A 13,759-nucleotide genomic window follows, 5' to 3' on the forward strand; every position below is an offset into this window, starting at 1 on the left:
TATCGCAATATCATTAAGCTGGAAGATTGCACGGCCGCGCGGTTATTTATGCATGAACACCGGCGAACGGGAAGCTCTCGGCTACGTCAAAATACTGCGCCTGTGTGCTGCCTTCAAATTATTGTGTGTAATGATTGCTGAATAAGAAAACGACGAATGATACGTAAGTGATGTTGAAGCAGCAATGTAGCATTGTCGTGTATTTGTATCGTAAATATTGATTGCGCTGCGAGGAGGCGCTTGTAATTGCGTGCGGCTCCGAACGAACGCAGCTTTTATAAAACTCGTTGGAAACCGCACGGAATGTAAACCAGAATCCTCCAAGACATTAATGTGTATTTATTGTGAGCGTTCCGTAATGTTTTTATCTGCGGCTCGTTCGTACGGGACGATTTACTCGGATACGCGTTAGAACAAAAGTTATTTTTTCGTGTCCGTAATACGGATTTCAGGTTTCGATAAATGACGTTTTCGTATCGTATTTTGTCTTTTTTATCGCGTCGTAAACGTTTAACGAAGTCATTATTGGAGTCGTTCGTAAACAGTTTTAACTGCGTTTTTAAGCTACTTAATGTATTTATCTAGAGCGGACGCGATTGAAATATAAGCAATTACAAAGTGAGGCAGCTGCGTCGGTGAATGTGAAGGTATAGGTCTGTAGGACTATTAGTGCCTCGGGGAAATTAAAAAGCTAACAACTGGCCTGTCCCGCGCCAAATTAACTTGTTCACTTGACGTTTGGAAACACAAGACAGTCAACTGTGTCTTGTGACAGATAATTTATTAATATTTCCTGGGACGAAAACGGGCGAAGAATAATTTTGCGCTCTCTTTGAGAAATAAAAAGAAGAGAAATAAAAATTTGAAGGAGTAAATAAAATCATTAATTTAAACGAAAATGTGTTTAATATTTTGTAAATGGATGGAATCTTCTTATATATAAAAATGAATCGCAAAATGTGTTGGTAAGCGCATAACTCGAGAACGGCTGAACCGATTTCGATAATTCTTTTTTTATTATATTCCTTGAAGTACGAGGATGGTTTTTACGTAGAGAAAACGTAAATATGTACCACGGGCGAAGCCGGGGCGGACCGCTAGTATTATATAAGAATAATTAAAATTTACTTGACGTATTTCTAAAAAAAGATATTTTTATTTAATAAATTTAAATTTAGTGAATAAAGAAATATAAATTGTTAGGTTTTTTATTGTGACATAACATCCGTACAAAATGAGGTATCCATAGCAGAAAATCGATGCATCAACACGCACTAATTATTTCTTTCAGGATAAGTGATTCTTTACAATCCTTGGCAGCATTTGAGTTGTCATCTAAATGTGGAAAGTCTTTGATCAGCGAATATTCCAAGAAAGACAAATTATTTTCGTGAGTGAGTTGTCGCCTTTAAATTAATTTGTGGAAGGATCATAATGATTTGCCGTAAATAATTTTATATGTTTATTTCGTTATAAATTCATATTTCGATCATATTCTTGGAAATTGTCACATAGGATAAAATTGTAAATTAATTGCTTATTTATTATAATGAACTCGATAAATTAAATGTTGGGATATACTTAATTTTCAATTGAAAGGTACTAAAAATGATGTTCCTATTTTTACTGTTTATATAGTTCACAAATCTCCGGACATTCATCGACACCCATTTTTAGTTATATTTTTTTTCATAACTTCTTATTTCACAAAATAGCCAACAAGCCAAGATTACTCATAGCGCGTAATATACTCAATGAAGTCATACTGCAGTCTGCAATTCCAAAAGCAGTAATGTACTAAATTACAAAATGATTAGGATCGATTGTCTCAATTAAATCAACTAGCTCCAACAGGGTGACTTGCGATTGAGTATGTTTACAGATGACAACCTCTGTCATCTCTAATTGACCCTGAATGGATTTCGAAGTGGGACATCCATTTTGGTTTTTGGTATTGTCACAGGCTTGTTATAATACATACAATGTTTGGATGGTGTGCTTTGGCCTTTATTTTCTTGTTTGCCTAAAGGGTAGGAAGTTTTTTTTTTAATAAATTTTATCGTTAATTAGAATGATTCATCGAATTGATAAGTTAATATTCAGATTCTTGTTTATGGTTTTTTTAAGTTACTAAAATAAAAATGTAGCCGGCATTTCGTTTGTCACCAAATTGATAATAACGTCTTCAACATACAAAACTAACTCATTGAAACTTGAAGCACAATCAAAATCTCCGGAAGGTACACTAAATTATAACTTATTAGATTAAACATTTAAAATATAATTTATTAACAAAACTTATAAACATTGGTATTTGTTAAATAGATTCTAACAAATATAATTAGATATCCACTGCATAAATGGCTTCTTAAACCTGTAGTAGCCCCAGAGTTGCGTGTACAACCAGTCATTTCCTTATTCTTAACTACTAAAATGATGATGAGTCTAATTTTTGAATGTTCCACACGAAAACAATTGTCAAATAAATAATAATGTGTCTGAGCAGGAAGTTGTTACACTAGCGAGATGCCTTAGAATTGTTTTAAAATCCATTACGCTTCGATGTCACAGGCTAATTTTCCAGTAGTTGATTTCGGCCACACACAGTCGAGTTTGTGTAAAGAGCTAATAACTATTATCTGGAATGGTAAGTGGAGTGCGTCAATGAAAATTATGATTAATATCAGTTTAAATAACGGTATAGTGAGAGTCTCGAGTATCGTGCGACCTCTTACGCCGTCTTTGTCTATTCGCTGTAAAGCAGTTTATATTAATTTACAAATTGACGATCTGTATCTTTACAGTTATAATGGTGATGGATAAGGTTCAGCTTTTGGCAAATATGTAGATATTGTTCTTTTATCATTTTGAAGTATTACATCTTGAGATGTCATTGACCGGATTTCAATGTCGAGCATTTAGATAAAAACATTGTATAATAATTTTAAAATTGAATATGTTTTTTGTTAAATAGTATAAATAACAAAACCTTACTTTAATTTTATTTTAACACATTTGGTAACAATATAAAATAATTAATATTTTTACAACTCTACATTTTGAACTTTCATTCATGATTCTTAACCGCGGCGTTAACAATCGTTCATAAACATTACTACTTACCTCTCATTAATATTCTACAGATACAAAAACACCAATACATATTCACATCACACAAAGCGCCGACAAATCAGTAGGAGATTGTGTGAATTGCAATGCATCATTCAATTGCTACCTTCCTGTTTCCACGACGCGTGGTGAGATAGTGGTCAACCGTGACTTAATTATCCTAGAACCATGTACTTCCTTTGATGGCTAGAAAACGATTGCATAATCTGTGTAAAAAACATGTGAATAGGCGAAAGAATAAGGAGAAATTATTCAGCGAATTAACAGTCTAGTTTTTATCCGTTGTATTTGGTGCGCGTGACGCTATCCTTAAGTTTTAATGAAAGTGAACTACCAAATATAGGTTTAATAGTTGATATTGAATGTTTATAGATATATAATGGATTAATAACTATAGTGTTTTGTATGTTTCCATCTTCTTATACAGTCCTTCACGACACGCTTAGCTAAAAAAGAAAAAGCGTATTTAAATATCTGTGAATGACTAATTATTCATTACTGTAAATCTCAATAATATTATTATGAAGTAATAGTTAAACAGTACAATTGTTTGTCACAATATGTAATTGTTTTGTTTGTTGCAATGTTTTTAAATCTATTTTCTATTCGTCAACTGAATAAAATCCAGATAAAGATAACTTATCGTAAAATTTCCTGCAGATGTTATGTAGATAAACAAACAAATATAAACGTCAGTTTAAAACACTATGCTATCACTATCTTAATATATATAAATCTCGTGTCACAATGTTTGTCCTCAATGGACTCCTAAACCACTTAACCGATTATAATAAAATTCGCACACCATGTGCAGTTCGATCCAACTTGAGAGATAGGATAGTTTAAACATGTAGGTACCACGGGCGAAGCCGGGGCAGACCGCTAGTATTATTATAAATATGTTTTAAATATACCAATTAAAGTTTTGTTTATTATAAATCTTAGTATTTTTAACGTAGTTCCAGTTTATATTAAACTCTCTGATCGCGGCTCTATGTCTTGATATAATTTTTACGTGTGTAGCGTTCAATACGTACCTACAAATAAAATGATTTATTGAAAGTAACATGTAAATAAACATAATTTAATAGTTGTCGTAATTCCAGTATATACTATAATCACATAATAAACTCAAGCACTTTCGTATCGAGTGGCGAACGTTTGTTTAATGTGGCCACTTGATTATATCGCTAACCATTGTCGATAGAGTATGGAGATATAGCCAATATAAGTACGTTAGTGGTTACTAATCTCATTGTATTCATGTCTGATTTGCTCCGATGATTAAGTGTATCCGGTGCTTAAGGTATTTATAGGAAAAATAGTAATATGTTTTTGGTATACAGTCGATTAATGACTATATATAAATCGGTTGTAATCACACATATAATGCGTAAAGCTTGTTAGCTTTATTAAGGTTTAATAATCTTGTTTCAAGCTTGTTTCAATAATACTTAACTGGAAAAGTTTCATTTCATTTAAGGAAAAAAACATACAGTCGTTTTTCAGGTATTCGAACATGTGGGAGTTCCCTATAAGAATATAAACGTTTTATGATACGTATTATTAGTTAATATTGACATTAGCAACTCCTGAGAACGTCCAAGTGAAGCTATATGCACTGACAGCCCTATATTTAATAATAGTTCTCTGAAGATTATCTCAACGTCCGCCCAGAGCGGGTGGTAGCCGTCATTATGCAATTGAAAACTTAGTGAATTATTACGCACGATAATAATCTCCATAAATAAATAAACGGTGGAAGCGAGGCGGAATTATGTTGTGATAGCTCTGAAGGTATGTCAAGGAGGCAATCTTAATATTATAATGCCCGTCAATCAGGAAGAAATGCCTTTCTCTATTCTTGTGCGTTGTAAAGGTTAAATACTTTGGCTGTTATAAAGATGTAACGGTCAAGGAAGATAATAATTAAAATGCCATGATTTATAAATCATTACATATTTAAAAATTGTATCATACATGCAACATATTTTTGAAATACACAACACTGTATGTTTGTGTTATTTCATCTAGATAAACCACAATAATATAATCGCTAAAACAAAACTGTATAAAGTAGCTGTCTGAAGATACATACCAAGTTTACAGTGTGTGTGTTTGTATGTAAGGAATTTGTCCTACTGTCTTGACATACGTACTTACTAACGTCTTAATCCGTATAAATTCATGTTCCACCTCGTAAGTCTTTCATTTTGTCTCGTAGTACGTCACATCGCAGTCACTCTGACGTCCGCAATGTGATGGAATTGTCTACACTGACGTATACCTTATAAATATCCATGTATTCAGCTGCCTTCTCAGTACCTGGTACTGCCTTTGAATTGCTGTTGCACCTGTGTGGATTCTTAAACAATCAATGTAAAGTTATTTGATAAAATACGAGCTTTATTATGCACGTGAAAATTAGAGTTGTTTAAAGCGCTTTTGTATCGTCGTTCAAAAGAAAATTATCTTTCGAATAAGTTTATCCTTCATAAATATTAAATACTTATTGCATCGGTTTATTAGTCGAATTCGATTATACTTATTAAAATGTTTTAAAACTAAATATCATTGATCCTGGAGAATGTTCCAAGTATCACGTTACAAACAATTTATTAATTAAATAATACTCTGTCAAACCGAACATAAGCTGTTGTGGCGAAACAAAGGTTAAGCGTTCAATATTAGTGAGGTTCTTGTAATGAGGTATTGGGTAAAGGTTCAATTCCTCCAGAGCCCTGGCTTCGATCAATTATTCCATAAAGTTGTCTATGTAGCTATTGGCCACGGCTGAGCGCTTACGTCTAATTGAATTTATGCATGATGACGACCCTGGTTATTGCTAATTGATTGAATATCGGTAACCACGTGGGGTTATGTGAATTCGTTATTTGTGGTTTGACCTTTGTTCGGTATTATTGACTTTGAGCCTGAGGCTGCGTATGTAGTGTTTGAGAAGGTTGAAGTTTGTAATGGATTTGCGGGTACCGTCCTATTCTTAGATTGGATTATAAATAAAGTATAATTCTCGTAGAATAATATTATAACAACTAAATAGGTACAGATAGCAAATTAACTAAGAAATAAGCAAATGAAAATGAGAAATAAGCAAAACCTAAGTAGATAATATAACTTTTTGTTTGCATAGTCGCACATAAATTAAATTAAACATCCAAAAGGGAAACAGAAAAGTTGGATAGACACGATGAAACCTTAATTAATATTTACCTTCCACGATTTACTTGTGTGGCATCTACAGTCACGATCAATGGCATGTGGAATAAAAACATGAAGTTAATTACTAATCACTATAAAGCAAACATTCAATTTCCAAGGCGGGCTAATTGCGCATCAGGCTTTGTAAAAAGTTGGCTAAAAAATCTTAACTTATTTCTTAATTATAGACCGATTCATAGCGTCCGCGTCGCGAGCATCGTGCCAGCACACTTGACGTGATATTCGTAAATCGTTTAACACTAATCCGTCCTTAATAAAAGGATCTAAGGTTCATTATCGTGTGCGCCATTTACATAATTTCATCGTCTTGGCAAACAGTACCCCAATAATTACATGGTTCAGAGAGAGGTTATCAGCCTCTTAATATATGTTATGCCTTTATCTTTGAAATATCTGCACTATTTTGTTATAGAACATTGAGTCTATAGATTGTTGAATTAGGCATTTAAAGTATGCATTGAATATTTATTATGGGAACCGCTTTCTATACCATGATAAGGTGCTTGAGGCTTGATAGAAGTATTCCCGTACAAAATATCGGCAAAATGAAATAGCATTGATTTTGTTGATTTATAATGATTTTAGATATTGAATTATAAGTTTCTTAAAACTCACGTAAACGTAATTTTATGAGTAATAAAAATTGTACGTACCTATACCTTCTTATATTAATTTTTGCGTGGAAAAATACAAGCCGTTATCTTCTTAATTGAATGTATAATAAATTAACATACAGCAATTCTTTATCCTATTATGGTAAATTTTAGTCCATTAAAATTAAAATATGGTAAGCATACTACATAATTAATTCTCTCAGTACAACTGTGTGCAATTTATAATAGCGTAAAGTTTCATATTAGCAGGCCCCATAAAGAGCTTATAAAAGCGAACGTCAGAGGTTAAATTTAAAATTCCCTCTAATAAAACTTTCTACTTACGAGCTCAAAAAGGCTTAGATGCCTATTGTAAGCGGCAAAGTTAAGGCTAACGACAAATGGAGGTGCATAGTTGCCTCAGAATTAAGCCCAGCAACGCCGTCTAATTTGAAAAAGCCAGACGTATAAATTGTGCTCTAATCCCGCAATTGTGTGAGCTGAATTGGAGGCAGTTTGGTACGCACCCACTTGGCCCTTAGGTTGCAAATCGTGTCGCCTAATGAGTTTTGGTCAACCGAGTAGCGACTATCCAGTGTGCAACTTTAGGTCATCTTCAGATTAACTCGCTCCTATAGGTATTGTGTGCGACTTAGACCGAGCCAACCTGTGCTTTATTGTACCATTTTTATTACATTTTACTCAAAAGGATTGAAATAAATCATACGTACGTACTGGTGTTATTTAATGCTTTTCTGTTTATGGTTTAGGGAGAACACAGAATGACGCATTGAGCGCATTTAAAAAGCGAGAATTTTAATATTTAAGAAGAATACATTAATATTATACAATAAAGTATAAATATAAACGTGACGACACTCTTTTATGATAAAAGACAATGTAATGCGTGTAATAAATTTCTCGGTTCACACAATAGTTTTCACATTTATTATAAATTATAATATGAGAGAAAGTTCCATGCTACAAGATTTAATGGTAGAAATTTAAAAATGTTGAATCAATAAAATTTAATGAAAACTTTTACTCTACCAAAATCATCATCGATAAAGATTGTAATAACGAATAATATTTATGACTAAACAGTGTACGATGGGTTTCAAAACAACACATTCGGTGCGTTCTTGCACCGTTATACACGTTTATAATTTTCAATCACACAAATCGAAACATTAAGAAGCTATGTAAAATTAAAAACACCGCGGGCCTCGCCGCGGGACCCCGTACAATTCTGAAGAATTCGTGTACATTGCCGTAATTTGTAGAAATGGCGGTAAAAATCGTAATTGTTTTAATTTAATTCGCCCCGGTGTGGTGTCGTGTATTCCGGATCGGAGGCCATTTGTCGCCGTGAAATCTGTCTGAGTGACAAACAATAGGCCGTTACGGACATAATGCTGTGGCGGGCGATTCGCAACACGCTACATCGTCTGCCGGCATCCTATGTCTCCGGGCCACTGCTGGTCGCCGGTTAGCCCGTAAAAGGTCCCGGCGAATATAATGGAGTGTAATTGTGTCCTCATAAGCGACTGTGTCGTTGCTTCGATTGAGACAGCGATACCAGCGTAATTCTGTAATTGACGTTCGATAACTTTTTGCTACCGCTCGCTTTGTTCATTGTTCCAATTTATGTGTCAATAGTCGGATTTACCGTTGTTTTCTTGTGAACGCGTCGCATCGCTAAGTAAATAGATGAATGAGCAATTGAAAGCAAAATCTTGTTGCGTTCGAATGGGAGCGTTTGTTTCGATAAGCGAGAAAAGTGGAATTTCCGTATTTTATCAATTCAATACGTAGCGGTACTATCTACAAACAATTTCAGGGTTCAGACTTTAGACTTTCATCACTATTTCAGAATGTTCAACAAAAAGTTCCTAATAAAATATAAATAATTTCAGAATTTCTAAAGCTGACTCTATAAAATACAGCAAATGACTTACGGCTGATCTCTACTATCCTTGTAATACGTATTAAGCGTATTATATTATACATTTTAAGAACTACATTTAAATATAGGTAACTTCAGAAGCTAGCACAAATATAACAGCTGTTGGATGATCATATTTAAACAAGACTTAAAACGTATTTTGAATGAATGTGCAACGACGTGAAGTTAAGATTTTAAGTGTTAAAAATGTTAGCTAGCTTTAGTTGCTAGCTTTCAGCCCGCGGCTTCGCCCGTTTTGTCTAAAACTTAATAAATTGTATACTAAAACCTTCCTCTTGAATCAAATCAAAATCCGTTTCGTAGTTTTAAAGATTTAAGCATACATAAGTACATAGAGACAGAGTAAACGGCTTTACATAACTAATACAATATATTACACAAATGATCTGTGAATAGTGGAATTCTGAGAAATTTGTGTGGCGATACAATTTCGACTACCGTGCGTTGCGTGACACGGATCGATTTACATACACCCTGCTATAAGTGCTACTGTCTTGGTTATAACAAGTTTTTTGTCTCTAAATTTCTTATGATTACACGAAGATTTGATTTGTGCGTTTTTAAGCTTTTTTATGAATTTGTTGCTTGTTAAGCAGGGTCTGTAATTGTAGTTTGATCTTTGTCTCTATTATTAGAGAGTGGACGGTGTATTAAAATATTACATAATCTTATCTAAAAATAGGTTCTAAAAACATTATCCAATCCCGAATGAAGCGACAGCTAAACAACGGAATGTAATCTTATCTAAATACTTAGATAATCATATTTTTTAAAGGAACTCCCTCATTTCAACCATGAAACAGACATAATATTTTTTCTCTATTATTATCCTGTGTAACATTTTTTACCAAAATAAGTCCAACTGAAGATTTCGACATTTTCCGTGTACATAATTGAAAAAAAAAAGTAATATCGTTGTAATCTAAAGCGGTTTTGTCGCGTTTATCTTGAATGTGTTTATGTGACGTTAGCTCTTTGTCAGCTATATATTATGTGATAAGCATGGGAAACGATATAATGTAGCCTGTTAAAGTGTGAAACCGATCGAAAACTTTATTGTTTCCATATTTACGTTAGCAGTAAATAGTTATAAATTATATGGTTATGTTTTGAATTAAAATGTAAGACGAATGATTAATTCATATGTTGTGGATGTGAGTTTTGGTCAAGTTCATTGCCTGTTTATATAAGCTTTTTTGCTTTTTCATATTTGCTTTTTTATTATTCTTTCAAATTATTAATAGGTACGGTTTAAAGGCTGTGTTTTATGAGGTGCAGGTACCTACGTGGAGATTTTTCATATAAATGTAAACAAACACATAAATTAAGATAGTTTAAGTCGTCGATATCTGCTAGTTATGGTGATATCATAAAGCATTAAAATCTTACCGCAAAAAATTTTCTGGTTCTCTTTGCAATGCAAATTCGACGTCGACATTGACATTGCCTTTGTAGAACTTTTTAAAAAATGGAAGGCCATATTTATGCAGGCTATATCCATTCTCATTCGGTTCACACGGGCGGCTATAATTAGATAAATCGAGACGATTGTAAGAAGAAAGCAGAACGAATGTCGCGCGCTTCGATTTGTCACAGATGTGGTTCCGTGCCTTACGATTTGGGGTTCAACGTGTTGTATTTAAATGTTCAATTGTATTGTTACAATAGTATGTAACATCTAAGATCTACACATAAAGGATATAACACAAATTGTGTTGTTCTGTCTCGAATTGCAAGATAGGTACACCAACCTATGGAATCTTACAATGAAAAATACTAAATACTGCTCTACCACTGCGAATTGCTTTTTCACAAATGTTACAGCGTTTCGAATTTCAACAAGTACCTACATCTCAATAATATTGCCTACAAGTATCTATAGATTAAATACATATATTAGTATCATATATAATAGTTCTATAAATGTTACTCAGAGCCTAACCCTATACTTCGGCCTTGGCATCGCAGGAACATCACTTCCGCCGTCCATTGATCACAAAATCGATTGAGGTAGAGTACGTATTGATTACACGGTCTTTTTTTATAAATTATTGCTTGAATTGAGGCTTTTTCAAACGAAGTATTTGGCTTTATGTTGTTTGAGTATAAACTCAATACATTTAAATGTACACTGTTTAATTAAACGATTCGATTTATCTTTATGATAATTGTTAATGTACTCGTTTAGATAATCTTTATTTTATATTGACTAGTCCTTCTATAATTGGGAAATGGGAACATTTAAAATTCCTGTATCTTTAAGTGAAATATTTGATTATGGATCTATATAAAAATAAAACACAGCTTCATTTCGTTTTAAGCACGTCTCGGTGATAGTTCGTGGAAGTGTACAGTTAACAGTATTGAATTCTCAAATAATAATCATAACATTAACCTTCAATAAACACTAGAAAATGATTAGTGCTTTATTTAATTAAATAAATAAGTAAACAAAATTTCAATGTAAAACAGGTTTCATTTAGACATCCCATTTGCTGACAGAAAAGCCCAATATTCAAACAATAACATAAATCAAGATGCTCTCCCGTTCAATCCACTCATTTATTTGCAGGGAACTCGTTCTAAATGAATAAAATTGATTGCTTATACAAACTGAGCGCCCAAATACTCGGCCATCACATTAAATAAGGGTTTTAAAAAAGGTACAAGAACACGGTCTGGACGTCGGGCGTCGGGATGCGGAGTGGAGGCGACCTTGGCGCTCCGGTAAGACAGCCGATTTCGTTATTTGTTTACACACAACACTACCTGTCCAGTGTTCACAGCCACACACACACAGCGGCCAAGGCGCAGGCTCGACGCTCGCGCGCAGCCTAGCGCTGAGCATCGCCTCACATCGCTCCGAGATATTTTACGGCGATTTTCGTAATGAACTTCGATTTATTATGACTCCGGCATGCCTCTCGAAATTATAGACAAACCGATTACAATCTATATTGAAACTGAACGCTGTTGCTTATTGTATGTTTATAGCATGAAATCAATTAAATATCGGAGGTTTATGATCGGATGAAACATTTTTGTAAGACTTGACTTCATTTGTTAGGAGTTTTTATGGGTCGTCGCCTCGCATTATGTCAAACCCCGGGGCCATTATGGGACGTTTATCAAGATAGTGACATAATGTTTTCGTAAGCTGCTTTATAGCGGTCTTGTTATAGAAAAATGTAACTGGATCCGCTGGGACAGTATGAAAGACACGGAAGCCGCCTCGAAACGCCATAAAAATATTTTACCGCGGTACATAGTGGCTACCTGATAAGGATACGCAGTCGTTTGTAGTCGAAACACGAGGACTAGAGATACGACTTATTACTGAATAATCTTCAACTACGTTATATATAATGCCTGTTTTGTAAATAATCTAAGCATTGAGTACGTTGATGCCGCTGATGTTGAATTTCCTGGGACTATACATTTTGCAGTATAAAATTATTACAACTTTCTTTTTTGCGTTATTATTTTTATAATAATTCTCAAAAGTAACCATTACTATAGAAAATAAGTTAACCTCAACCCATTTTTCAATAAATAAAATGCAAATCCGTATTCTTGTAGCAAGAAATCGCTCAATCGAAAATTCGGACAACAATGTACGTAAAAAGTTTGTTGCTTTGTAAACGTAATCGGGCAAAACTTTTTGCGGTAATAAATAATGTCGTTCGGGAGTGTTTCGTGACCTCTGCTTAAAATCTTTGTTGTATCATCCGATGATTTAGCCGGGCTATTACTGGGTCGCCAGAAATGGACTGATTTGAATTATGGTGTCTGTTCGCAGACCGTTATTGGTTTTGCACGGCTATTAGATGAATGGTAATTACTGAGTCATGAGTTGGTTTTATGGAGTGCTTTAAAAGTTTTTAGGTCTCAATTATAGATTGTAATGATGGGATTGTTGAGGACAATGCGAATAGAGCGGAGCTTTATGTTTTATTTGTATGTCATTTAATGGTACCTACGTATAATTGAATATTTTCACATATGAAATTAATAAGATCACGTTTGGTTTTAGTATTATGAATTGATTAATGATGGTACGATTTTTAAGTTAAAACCTAATGAAAACGATTTAAACAGATGACTATCAGTTTTATAGTAAACATTTATCACCATGTTTCTTAATAAAAAATATGCTGAATTATTCTTTTAATTATTAAACAAGTAGGTACAAACAGATTAAATCACCCATGTTCAAACGTGTTGCTAAAACAGTAAATACAATGAAACCGACGTGAGCTTTATTCAAATAGAGTCGCCGTGTATTTGTCAATCTTGTATCAAGCGGTTGAACCAAAGAAGAACAATAGCCTTAAGGTAATATTCTCAAACACTAGGTACAATGCTTGTACAAGTCCTCGCGTGACTTGCCCGCGATCCCATCACCCGCCCATCTCACATTCTCACGACAATTTGATATTTCACTGAACAAATATAGAAGCCATTTTTGATTGGTCCCGCGAATATAAGTGGTATGCGAATGAATCATTTTTTTTTAATCGCCCTGACAATGATCTTCGAGTACAGCCTGTACATGTGTTGGACAAATATAGATTCTATAATGAAATACGATATTCGAAATAAATTGGTGATACGATACGTGGTCTAATAAGACAAAGATACAATTATGTAAATTGTTTATTTTTAATGCTTATATAGTTGTATTATAATATTATTTGTGCTTATGCCTTATAGGATAAATTAATAGTGATTAAGTATTGAATTCGTATGAAAGAAACAATATCAAATAAAATATAATACGAATTTATAAAGGTCAATTAGAATTATACGGCATTATTTATTTTGAAATCTC

Source organism: Colias philodice, chromosome 14 (genome assembly GCF_061535455.1).
Source record: "Colias philodice isolate Cphi_HAF_F1 chromosome 14, ilColPhil1 Martin Lab GWU primary, whole genome shotgun sequence".
Lineage (NCBI taxonomy): Eukaryota > Metazoa > Arthropoda > Insecta > Lepidoptera > Pieridae > Colias > Colias philodice.